The sequence below is a fragment of the Apus apus genome, chromosome 2, assembly GCF_020740795.1.
Source record: "Apus apus isolate bApuApu2 chromosome 2, bApuApu2.pri.cur, whole genome shotgun sequence".
In the NCBI taxonomy this organism is placed as follows: Eukaryota; Metazoa; Chordata; class Aves; order Apodiformes; family Apodidae; genus Apus; species Apus apus.
The window spans coordinates 105,823,188-105,836,042 of NC_067283.1; the positions used below are offsets into that span (position 1 = coordinate 105,823,188).

The 12,855-nt window shown below is 35.9% G+C and overlaps 1 protein-coding gene across 4 annotated transcripts in view; it reads left to right on the forward strand.

Moving 5' to 3' along the window:
- Positions 1–12,855, forward strand: part of DLGAP1 (DLG associated protein 1) — a 411,297-nt gene that overhangs the window by 206,019 nt on the left and 192,423 nt on the right. For 3 of the 4 annotated variants that reach the window (XM_051611840.1, XM_051611837.1, XM_051611841.1), the window contains one exon: positions 1,131–1,322. The exons of the other annotated variant lie outside the window; for it this stretch is intronic. The gene's annotated coding sequence lies outside the window, so the exon portion shown is untranslated. The remainder of the gene's footprint in view (positions 1–1,130; positions 1,323–12,855) is intronic. 4 annotated transcript variants of the gene reach the window in all.

Consider the following 12,855-nt stretch of genomic DNA (forward strand, 5'->3'; position numbering starts at 1 on the left):
TGACAGCTAGTTTATACAGTGATTGCAATTCCAACAGCTCAATTAGATTGTCCTGGTTTGAGCCAGGATAAAGCCAGTTTTTCTTTTGCTGATTCCTACATTAAAATAATAGTTCTAAAAACATGCAAGATGGGGCCTGGTGTTTGAAATACGCTGTAGCTGGATCTGAGAAATCACAAAGGACAACCCAGGTATCCAAAAATAGCAATATAACTAGAGCAGAAACGTTTCATATAGCTGCTTTTTAAGTTTCTGTTACCAGATCCTCAAGTACAGAAAAACTAGCTCTGCCCCAACGTGACTTTTAAGTTAAAACCAATCTCTTGTACAGACACAGAAAATAATCTCTGATCTACAGGATATTGCACATAAACATTTTATTCTAGAGCTTAGGCAGTGTAGGAATAAGATCATTAAAAATAGATTAGTATGTGCTTGTGGGGAAGTGTCTGAAAATAAAGAGGTAAGGGGAAGCAAAGTGCTTCTGCACCTAAGAGAGAGAGAACACAAATGTAGTAAACCTTTAATAAGAAGGAAATAAAGACACCTAATGGTCAAAAGGAAATTAACAGAAAACAGCAATCATCAGAATACAAATCTCAGAACAAGTGGCAGGACTATTTTGCTATCAGTCTTAAACTGTGCTTCAGTTTATTGCCACAAACTGTATCCATTTCTTCTACTGCTTGTCACATGCTGTGTATGTCATATAAAGAGAAAGAGAGTATGTGTGTGTGTTTATACACATTTTCCACTCCATACTGCATTTTGGATTATAAATGAAGCATCAAAAAGCACAGTTACAATAGAAAACACAGTTCTGCTAAACCAAAATGAAAAAATGGGACTCGGATTTCTCATTCTTGAATATATCCACTTTCTTTCAGATTATTCAAGCTGTAGTATTTCTAATGTAATTAATTGCTTTCTCTCTTCTTGCTCCAAAATATTCAAATATGGTATTTTAAAAAAATATTAACATCCATAAGGTAAGATTTTAAATAGGATTTTCAATTGAGTCAGTAACCTGTTCGAATATAGGTCTATCCATATGTAATCTCCCTTCACTAGCTGAATTTGCCTGCTCAGAAGAGCATTTGGTAACTAAATAGGCCTTGTTCAACTTTCAGGTAAAAAACAGAAGAAGTCAATACCTAATGCCTGTGGAAATAGTACCTTTACACACCATTTCACAGAAGACAGTGTTACAGCCATCTGGACACCAAGGATCTGCATGTGCAACCCCTACTACATGGCCCTATGTTCCACTAAATGTTTATAACTTGCAGTGCATCTCTTAAAGGATTCCCAAGATTCATAAGGTAATGTCATTACCAAATACCATTTAATCTTTTGGCTAATATGTGCACTCAGTATAAGACCAAGAAAGCATATACATATATTTTAGCAGGCTTGAAAATAGCCCAGGGGCTGCCTCAGAAATATTCATGTTGTGTTTTGTTTGTGGCTTGTTGCTTTTTGTTTGATTATTTATTTATTTTTAATAAAAAAAAGGACATTGATGCTACATAGATTGCATCGGAGGAAGCATGAAACCAATGGGGAATGTTTAATCTTTTGGATAGGATAGGATAGGATACTTTTACAATCTAAGCAGTGGCATGATGCTCCTATTTATTTATTAATTTATGAACTTCTAAAAACTATATGTATATAGCATACAACATCAGTCAGTTAAGCTGCATGAAGTTCCTAAGATTTGATTTTTTGTTCCAATACTCTGAATTCATACCAAAATAAGACCTTTTAAAGACATGAAGCAGCTCAACTGTGCTTCAGGCACATCTGTTTCTTTAATTTTACATCGAGAAACAAAGATATTTGTTTTCTTCTTTCTATCACTCATATGTATATATACAGATACAGAACTGCATATCTTCAAAGGCTGTTCCATTCTTTAAATAAGGGCTTTTAAAGCCCTCCTCAAGCTAGTTTGGCCTACTGACATGCTTTATCATTTAGCCCTTGATTGCATGCCCTGCTTAAATTCCACTGTACGAGACTTCTCCCAATATTGTTCATGATTTAGTGGCTCCTTCTCTCTTGGCTTTAGAAATCACTCTTGTGCTTCAGTGACACAGAGGTGCTACATCAGCAATTTGAGTTTTCTGCTTTCATTTTCTGGCCACTTGTTCTGTCATTTTCTAGTAACTGCAAGTAGAGCAATTCTTAGTAGAGAGACAAGTGATTTACAGGCATATTTCATGCTCCAGGATGCAGACAAAGCTGGAACATATTGACAAAATTTAAGAAACAATGCATAGATTAGTTTGAGATTTCTTACAAAGTATAATACATACCAAAAAGGAGAGTTTCTGAGACTTGAGTTAGCAGCACACAGCAGCATTGTATGTCTCAGTCCTCTTGAAAAGACTATTTTTTTAATTTTTTTTTTAAAATAAGCACAATTTAGTTGATAGACAGGAATATCAGTGGCTGTTCTTCTGAGATAAGAGCTCTTTGGGCCTTCTTCATGTGGTTGGCAGGTACTGGGCCATCCTGTGTTATAATTACTGTCTGCTCTATTGGTCATAAGCAAAATTTGGGTTATCCATAATAAATGTTAAACATATGCTAGCCAAGTACTGGGTATAGAGTATTTCACTGTATCGTTTGTGAGGGACTGTCTATATAGAGGTCATATAGCACAAGAATATTCATATCCTGTATTAGCAAAACAGATGGAAAACCAAACTGAAAATATTCTTTACTTTCTCTGAAAGATATTTGATTGTTTATGCATCCCTTTTGCAATCATAACAAAGGCAGAACAAACTTCATTGCATGCTGAAGGCTCTCTTATGTCATGGTATATAAAACTCTCAATAAGAATTGCTTATCTAAAAATTACTGTATTTCTAAATTGAACTGCTGAATGTACTGTCTTCTTACTTTTTTTTTTTTTTTTCCTTCCAACTGTTCCAGCTAATTGCTGGTGATATTTATGCTGGCAAAATCCATCACTTGGTGTTACTTTCCCCCACACAGGAATTATTCATCCATCCATCAAAAGGTTTGTGTGGGTGATAATGATGCACACAATAATGTTAAGCTGCAGTAGCTCACCTTCAGCAATGCTCTTTCCATAGACTCTGTCAAGCTCCTAGTTTACAAGTATTCATCACAGGCACTGCGTATTGTTTTCCAAAATTGTGCAGAACATTTTCTAGGCAGGGGGTCTTTAGAAGGAAACTCCACTCAGGTAGATGAAGCTAGTACACAAATTAGAAGCCATGCTGTGTCTCAGCTTTCTCCTGCCACTCTTACTGCTTGCTTCTATGGTCTGTACTCAGTACTGCTTACACACAGCATTATCAAAACCATCCCAACCACAGCCAAAGGAGCAGAAGACATGCAGACTCTATATTTTACAGAGCTCCATCAGGGCATGGGGTCTTCCAGTTGTGGCACCAATGAAACCAGTATTCCTTGTGTTTAGTTTTGGGCACTTTATTGTCAAAATTACATCAAGAATTTAAGTGGAAGTTTGGCATTTCTTTTCTTGCTCTGCAAGAGATTTCCTGGATGACAGTGACAAATCTCCCAGTCTGTCAAAGTTACTTTCAAGGCACTGAATTTAATCTCATTTGTGTTCATAAGGACTGACAATGTCCATAGAAGTATCAGCACAGGCAATAATGTATTGCAGAACTTAAAGGATGTAGATAGCAAGAGGTGAGATGTGTTGCTTGACTCTGAAGGAGCTGAGAACTAGAAGACTGCAGGATGAATATCAAGAAATGGCTCCTTTTTGGGTTTTTTTGGGTGGGTTTTTTTTGCCTTTTTTCCCACTTGTTTTTTAAGAGTGGAGGAGTCTGTTAAACTCTGGAACATGCAACTCACATTACATAACTGCAACATATATAGGTAATTTTAAGAAAAAAAAAATCTAGGATATTCAGATAACAATGCTAGGACTGAGCTGTTTTCTTTTTTCTTGAATGTCAGAACATCTGCATCATTCAGAAAAAACTTACAGCAAATTATCCCTTTTCTTTTTACTTAAAGCTGTGTCTCTCCATAATTTGGAGATTACTACTGTAGAGCCTTCTCATTAGGAAGCACTATTTAAAATGACTGCTCTACTATATGAGAGAGAGGCCTTAGACAGTCTTTGGAAAAAGTGAAGTGAGCAGAAAGGATTTAAATATTATATGCTGCCTAAATTGTCTATGTCAGCTGGTAGGGTAATTGCCAAGGCGTTATTATGACTAAATTCAATTCATGCAAGTTAACTTTAAAGTTTGTATTTCAGGAAAGAGCAAAACCTGGAAAGCATCTGCAGTGATCAAAGCTGACAGCATGATCACTTTAATTCTGAAAAGCGAAGCGGCTAGAGCAAGCACTGCAGGTGAACAAAAATATTGTAGGTGAACAAAAATGCTGCAACTTCTTCACAGGCTGATAAGTTTTAACTAGGTCATTTATTTGATATGCCATTTAATGCATGAAGCAGAACACTTTTTCTTGTTTAACACCGTAATTGAGAAGGCTGAAGTTCAAAATTAGCTTTGGAGGAATTAATTAATAAGATAAAAAGTCATTTAATGCAAAAGCAATTCTTGAATCACTGCTTTGAGGGTGGTGAGCAAAATTTGTGGGGGTGATTACACAATATATTGTAGAACTGGCACATAGTTACAAAACCTTAATGCAGACAAATATATTTGAATAGGTTTTTGGGAGTGGTGATTCTCTTTCAGTAGATGAATCAGAGAAGTATCAAAGAACCAGTCATTAACCCTCTTTAAGAACAAACTGTGAGATCAAGAACTGTAGTGTCCAGCAGTGGAGTGTGCAGGCTTTGAAGTTCAGCAGGAAAAGAGGGATGAAGTTTTCTACCTGGGAAAGCCCTGAATGAACACAGGTTCTGTAAAACCAGCATCAGGCAGTGTTGTAAAGCCAGTTCAGTGAGGCTGCTTAGGCCCAGTCCAGCCGTTGTTTCAGCTTTTAAATTGCACTTCACGTGTTCCAAATGTTTCACCAGCACTTGACTCTTTGATCCTCATACACCCTTTGACTGTTAGTGCTTCATTGATATGCAACACTGAAACAGAGGAAAAAAATTAGATCCCAGTTTTTCGTAATATCCACCTCCAGTTTCCTTAGATACCAGACTCTTCACAGATTAGGCATCTAAATCAAGACGCAGAAATAGATACTTCTGAAAATACCTGATCATGTGCATTCCCTGAAGACAAGATACTTGAGAAATGTGGATCCACAGATTTCTCTATCAAGTCATTGTGGACTGCCAGAGCCAGTGCCTGCTTTGTGCTCATCTGTCCCCCTTTGCCTTTTCCTTGGTATTTTTCTTATCTCACTAAATTGTTCATCTTCAGCAATGACCCAGAGAGGATTTCAGAGAAGCATTTCCATGGTGCATGGATTTCTTGTGAAGAAGCCCCCTCTGACAAAAATTTCTTCAAATGTTATTTGTTGTCATCTTATTGAAGTTTCTGCTGATGAAAACTGACAATCTGGTCATCTTAGTCATTTAATGTCACATCAAATATCTATAATTAAGGAAGAAGAAACCCTTACAAATCATGCATATTTGAGGCTTTTTTTTTTCCCTCTGTGACTTAAAAACTCATTTGTCACAGTTTAAACTGTTTTTTCTGGTAGACTGTTCTATTCCTCACTTAAGGCTGAGAAGTACAATAATAATGTATATTTATAGTGCAATTAAATCTCTCATTTCATTTTTTGCCCTACCTTTTATTTTTCCACCCTTTCTCCTGTTTGAGAATCTGTTCGTAAATCCCATTATGTATTTCTCTATACTTAGGATGTTTTTTTCACTTTAATCTATCAAAAAATCCATGGAACCTTAAAGAACTCCCATGGATTTTAACGAAGTAACTGCCAATATTTTGAATGTCTGAAGTGACAGACTATTATTTACTTTTGTGTTGAGATAATATTGCAAAACAGGATGTTAAGTGACTAAAGACTTTTTTCTCCTCTCCACAAAAAAGGCAGATGCACTACCTGTAAAAAAAAAAGATAATGGAATACCCAGTCTCAGTGTGTGTTTGTTAACCCATCTCACCCTTCCTAAGAATGTTTTATTGATACTTTTTAGTTCATTTTAGAGAATTCAGATGCCTTAATAAGTCAGGCCTCTGTTGTACAAGCTACTGTAAAAACATACAGACTTTACAAATGTCTCTATTTGTAAGACCTTACCGTTTTGGAAATAAGGGTAATAAATCAGCCTAGAAGCAGAATGTTTACATTATTAAAAAATACAGGGTTTTGCATAGATTAACAGTGTGTACAATTCAAAACCAAATGGTAATAGGGAATGCACAAGTGCAACTTGCACCCATCAACAAAGTTTACTCTTAGCTTTAGAAATCAGTACTATTTTTCTTTCAGATATTTTATATGGCTTTTCTTAATGCATCTATTGTTTCCATAAACCACTCTGGGACTTCTTTTTTCCATAAAATATCAAATCTTACATGTTCTTTTTCATCAACCTTTATTCCTAATTTATTTTCCTTGCCATAGTAAAGTTCATCAGAAAATTGTTTTTGACTCAGTGTTGGACAGACTTTGTCTCATATCTTTTCCGAATGGTAATGACTCTGTGAAGTTTTAGTGTTAAAAGAAAATAACATTATGGAGCAGAAGCAGCAAAAAATTGTTTTTATTTTGGAGGTTTATTCCAAGCTGAATTTTCTTAGGAGGGCTTTTAGTTTAGAAATGATCTAATTTAGGCTGAATGGCAGCTTTCCTTTATTCTTCTTAAAATAAAAAAAAGTTACTTGGTGAGAAAAAGAATTTTAAGGCAAAAAGCTATGCAAAGTGTGGAGTCCTCACCAAATGTAAATCATCTTAATACATTGATACTTACTTTTAGAGGTCATAATTTAGCTTTTTTTTTTTTTTAATCTTAAAGCTAGAATTTAAGTACAAATTTCTCTGAGAAAATGCATTTTGACATCTCAAGTGGTATTTTCAACTCACATTTTAGCTGTTATTAATAACAATCCACAAAATCTGTTTTCTGTAGGAAATAATTAATGCATGCATAGCAGTCAGAAATCCCAGGATGAAGAGACTACCTGTGAATTTTTAGTATTGCCTCAGCCTCAGATATGTATGGTATCCTGCCAGTCCTACAGAGAATACTCGAGATTTAAATGAGTCATGTAGATGACATGAAAAGGCAAAGCCAAGGGTGTCTTCAGAAGCATGTTATTTCCTTTTGTTCTGCTATGGTATCTACTCTACCCATTTATCAAATGCAAGAGCAAGCTCTTTTTACTGTGCATAGTCTTGGAAATATCTCTTCTGAATTCCATACATAGTAACAGTAGATCTATTTAGCATAGGAGAAAGTGGGTGTGTAATTAAGAGTATATTATAGCATTAAAGGAGGAAAAATCTAGGCTAAGCATTAGGATAATCTTTCTAATGTCAAAATTCAGTAGACAGGTATTAATCTAGATTACAGAGTGGCTGAAATGCCTTTCTCTTTTTTTTTCTTTCCGTCTGAGAAAAGAGGAAATGCATGGTGAGAAGCAACCTGAGTCAGAACAGAAGTTTGCTTAGGATAGGAGACATCCAACTGAATGTTTAAGAGTTAGGTGCATTGTCTGAGGCCATCACCAAGACCATCACATAGTCTTGCTTTGTGCTTCAGGAATGGTGAGAGTTCAGAAAGCAATTCCACATCTCAGCTAGCTTTTTTGGAATGGATAAATCACTCCCTGGAGAAGCTGCACACTCTCAGTAGGCTCTTAGACCAGTCACCCTGACAGACCTGTAATCTTTTTTATTTTTTCTGTGTTTCCAAAGCAAGAGATTAACAGAAGTACCTGCATTACCTGAAAAAGTAAATATGCAACAGTGTGGCTGAAAAAAAAACAACCACAACATACAACAAAAAAATGGTTTTGCACTTGCATGATTTCAAAGTGTTAAGCTGCTTAGATATGTTTTGAGTATTGAGGTTGAGCAAGGGACAGTGTTTTGAGATATTTGATTAAGAAACTCTCCTGAGCAGTTTGCCCAACTCACACTATATAAACTCCTGAGCTTTTTTGAAGCATCTCCTGCTGCATTTTACAGCCCAGAGTCAATTTTGGTTTGCCTGAAAACATCAGGCTGTTAACTACGATGGTGTCAGGATATGCTTCATATGTGGTGTGCCCATCCATGCAATGTTGATGGTAATCTGTTGGCAAGAAGTATAGCAAACAGCTGAGGATGGTGACTGTTCTCTGCCATCTGAGTTTAATTCACACACGTTGGTGAGGCAATACATAAAGGCTTTTAAATTAATTACATCCTTTTGCAACACATGGCCCACTGTGCATATTAAAACACCCACACTGCAGAGGTACAAAGCTGAAGACTGCAAGTTTATGAACTTCACTTCTGCCATTATACACGTAGATGGAAAGTCATTGGGCATTGATCTGTCTCTGGGTACATGATGCATAGAGTTATATGCTGGTCATACTTGGAAGATTTGTGTGTAGACTTCTGACCTACAGCTGAGGCTATCAGTAAAATGCACGGCTGTCTTATTCCAGGCAAGTAGCACTCTAAGATTAAGAGGGATATGAAAATGTCCTGTGCTATAGAATACGTATCTACGGTTGGAGAGTGAGAAAAGGAGAGAATGAGAAGTTACACTTGACTTCTTGCCCCCTAATCTGGGAATACAAATTTATTTCAGTTCACTGCTGCAGAACCTATCTTTTCAAACGTCTGATTTTCCGTTGTTTTGGTTGCATGTCTTCCTAGTGCACAGAAGTTCAAAGTGACTAATTCAATTTGAGTGTTCTGAACAAAGGGAAAAATCTGTCACTAAACCCTGTGGACAGAAGAATCTCAGACCAATTTATGCATTTTTAGGATACTTAAGGTGAAAGAAACATCATTAGTTTGTAGAAATAATGAAGCTGTCTATCTAAAGTCAATTTTCTACTTCCTGTGTCTTGTTATTTATTCTTCTGTGTAAGAAATAGTTGATTGTAAAATAATAGGCTGTGTAAGCTAAGAATTTTTATTATTATTTGCAGGTTTTTATTGTTATTACTGCAGAATTTGATGCTTGCATACTTTTAAAATTCTACCAGATTCTTTTGGCTTTGGTGTTTCCCTGTGGACACTCATGTGTCTTTTCTATGTACACACAACAGTCTTAGGCAGTGCAAGCTAAAAAGGCATTTGGCTGTGCACAGACTCCTGACCCACAATTGAGGTGGGTTTCATAAACATGGACAGTTGTAATCCCCTCTGTGAATCCATTCTAACTTTTGACTTTGAAACCTAAAACTTAGGGTCCTCTTCCCTTTCCTGAAAAGTTTCTTGTTTTCCTTACGCCCGTTTCTGTTCTTGTTCTTCTCCTTGCCATTGGCCTTAATCCCTTCACAATAAGACAGAGCTCAAATAGTTAATCTTTACGTAATAGTACTCAGTTCCTCCCCCTGCTGTACCTGTGGCTGTTCCACTCCTGAAATAATTTGCCTATTTGGCACTAGGTGTTGTCAATAGAGCAGGAAGAGAATTGCTGGCCAGGTGGGGGCTTGATTCAGAAGAATATGGTTTGTGAGGATTCAGCCACTTTTTCTTGCACGGGGCCTTCCTAAAGGCTCTTGATAAGAAGAGGTGATGTCTGTGCTTAAAAAGTAAGTGTTCATATTCCATGTGCAATATGAATAATTTTTGCAAAAATATGTGACTTCTGTTTGATTCATGCATATTGGCAAGAGACATACTAAGTGAATGATGCAGTTTATTTTCCCAATGAACAGATGGCATCTGCATCTTTTAATAACAAATTTTGCCCTCCACCTCCCTGGTAAAACAATCAAGGTTCTGTTCAAAGCTTTTCAATTTGTGACTATTTATTGTTTTGAGATAAAATCTTTTTTAGCTACTGCAGTATATTCACTTTTCTTGCAAATATGGAGGAAAGCAGAATGAAAGGAGCATGTTGCAAAACACCTTCCTTAAAATAATCAGTTCCTGAGTGGCAGTACAGATTAGAGCAGAAGTTATTTGTCCACTTGTCATTTCCTTTCATAGGCTCCAAGTTTCAAGAAGTAGTTTATGTCTTACAAAGTAAAAGAAAAACACCTATAAACCCTAAATTATACATTTGAAATAGAAATTAGCAGGGTCTGTGGGCACCCGTTTCCAGCCTCTATGTGTGAAGAGTGGCTTTTTAATTTTAGTTTTGTCTGATTTACTGGACGTATTTCACAGGATTGTGGGACTGGATGAGTGGATGGATCACTGTAAAATTGATAAACCATCAGGAAGGTAGGTGTACTTAATTGTATGTCACTTTAAGCACCCAACTCTGATGCATTAAGGATAAAATGAAAAAAAAAACCAACAAAACAAAACAGTAGGATAAAGTCATTTGAAATGAGAAGCTGGGGTTTAATTCCTAATTGATAGTAGAGAAGTCTTATCAGGGATCATGTTAACACAAAGTACCTGTAGCTCCTGGGATTTTTCTGTATTGATTATCGTTATGAATACAGGGTTTTAATGGATTTTGAGGGGTTATCAAGTCAAGTCTTTTTCTCTTGCAAACAATCACATCTCACACAATTCTATTTCAGAAATTATTTTGATAAGGTAAGCAAAGGTGTAGAGTACTGGACTTCTGAAACTCTGTTCATAACGTATTCATAACTTCTATCTCTATTTAATGTTTCTGAAACAAAACTGAAATATGGCAAATATTGTAAAGCAATTTCCTTTTTAAAGCGCCTCACTATGGCTGTCCGGTTAGAAAGTTATTCATTTTATGGTTATCTTTCACTGGAGGTCACTGTTGTAAAGAGATTGTAGACCTGCTTAATTGTTTAAGTGTGTATCTCATTTCTAATTAATAAAGAACAAGAAGGAATGTGTGCATTGTTCTTCCTAGTGAAAAACGGAGCAGAATCTGCCCAACCATGCACAATAGCCCTTTCTCTAAGCTTTGTCAGTTTTCTGTGAAAAATAGATTCTCAGGAAAAAAAAAAAAAAAAAAAAAAACTACCTGAGTATTTTTTCCTTGGTTTCTTTGTGTCTTTGTTTTGTTGGTTGTTGGGTGTTTCTTTTCATTAGATTTAATCTGACTTGAGAATTTAATGAAAAATATACTTTAAGCAGGGATTTCAAATATAGGTTTCATGGATCCTTTGGCTCTTACTGTCTTAGCATCTGCATCTTGTCTTAATTGTTTAAAGATTTAAATATATAATGAAAAACGTTATCAATCCTGTCCTGAATTAACTTTGCAAAAGCATGCCAAAAGCCTAGTGCCCTTCAAAGGTGGACCTGCATAGCATTAGTTACAGATAAATCAGTTGCTTTATTCTCGTTATACACATGGGGTTATTTCAGCCACTTGAATTTCATTTGAGAACTGTGGATCTACATTGGATTTTTATTGTATTTAAGATGAAAATAATTTCTGTTTAGGAAAGCAGGATAGAAGGCTCAAGGGAAAGTCCTGACTCATGCAGTTCTTTTCTATTGCCAACAGTTAGGCTAATAAAATAAAATAAATAAATAAATAATACAAGACTTGAATGATGGACGAGAATGGTTATGAGAAAAAGATGGTTTATTTTTGGTTTGGTTTGGCTTCTTCCAGGAAGGCATGCCTGCTTCTTCTTTTGTTTAGATTTGATTAGCTTTCTAAATCACTATGGAACTGAAGAGTTTTCCAGTAAACATGAACAGCCATCCTTGCTAATGCCTATTCATCTGGCTTTACAGATGTTAGCACTGTTCAGTAATTCCATGAGAAAAAACAAAGCTGCCATTATTAAATTAGTATAAAACAGTGATGGTCTAAAAGCTGTATAATTTCATATATTTAAGCAAGACTCTCTAGTGTTTGCCTGGTTTTCTATATTCAGACCCACAGTCTACTGCAAATGCTGGTTAAGTGTCTCAGTCCGTAGCTGCAGGGTAAGGAAATGACCTCTGTTGTTTGCTGCTACAGAAAGAATAAATTTTTGCCATTTCATCAATTTAGTAAAGTTCCTGCACTTCATTCTTTTGCCTGTTGCAGTGTGTTCATTTAACTGTATGATTTAAAATGGAGAGCATTTGGCTAATTAGGAGGCAGCTGTTCACTTAAGTAAATGACTCATAGAGTGATATTTATGGTGCATAACTATTTTTCAAGCCTGGAGAAACTTGAAAAAAAAAGACACAAAAGCAGATGTTTATGCTTCTACATCCATGAAAAATGCTGTGAAAACCAACTGCTGCTTTCATTTCATGGTGTTTTTCTCAAAACTTAGTGATAAATTGGTGACCGCAGCTTTTAACTAATGTCTTTCAAAATTAATAAGATAGCACTGTATAGAAAATATCCAGAATACTTTATTTCCAGTATTTGTGTGAGCTCAATATGTAAAAATGATCAGAGTTTACTATTATACATAGGCTTAATTAACACTTTGAGTACAGGAATTTGCAATTTGACTACAGTTTATTTGCTTTTTTGCTTTCTATTAGAAAACATGTATAAAATAGTTGAACTGCAAATTGGAAAATAGCAATCCCCATAAACAACATACGTGTTCCATTTTTAAATAGCATTACTACAGCAAAATACTAACAGTGTTTTCTTTGATCTGCTTTGGGAGTTTACACTGTTACAGACTTCAATATTTGGAATTGAATGCTTAGGGCATTCCCCATGGAGATGCCCATGCTTTTCCCCATGAGCTGGTTATCTTAGAACTGAAGGCATCATCTTGGTGTTTTGGGAATGGGTTGGCTTTTTCTCACCTTTTCCCTCCCCTTTGATTTGCCTGGCATTCACCCACTGTCAAATACTCTTCCACAGTT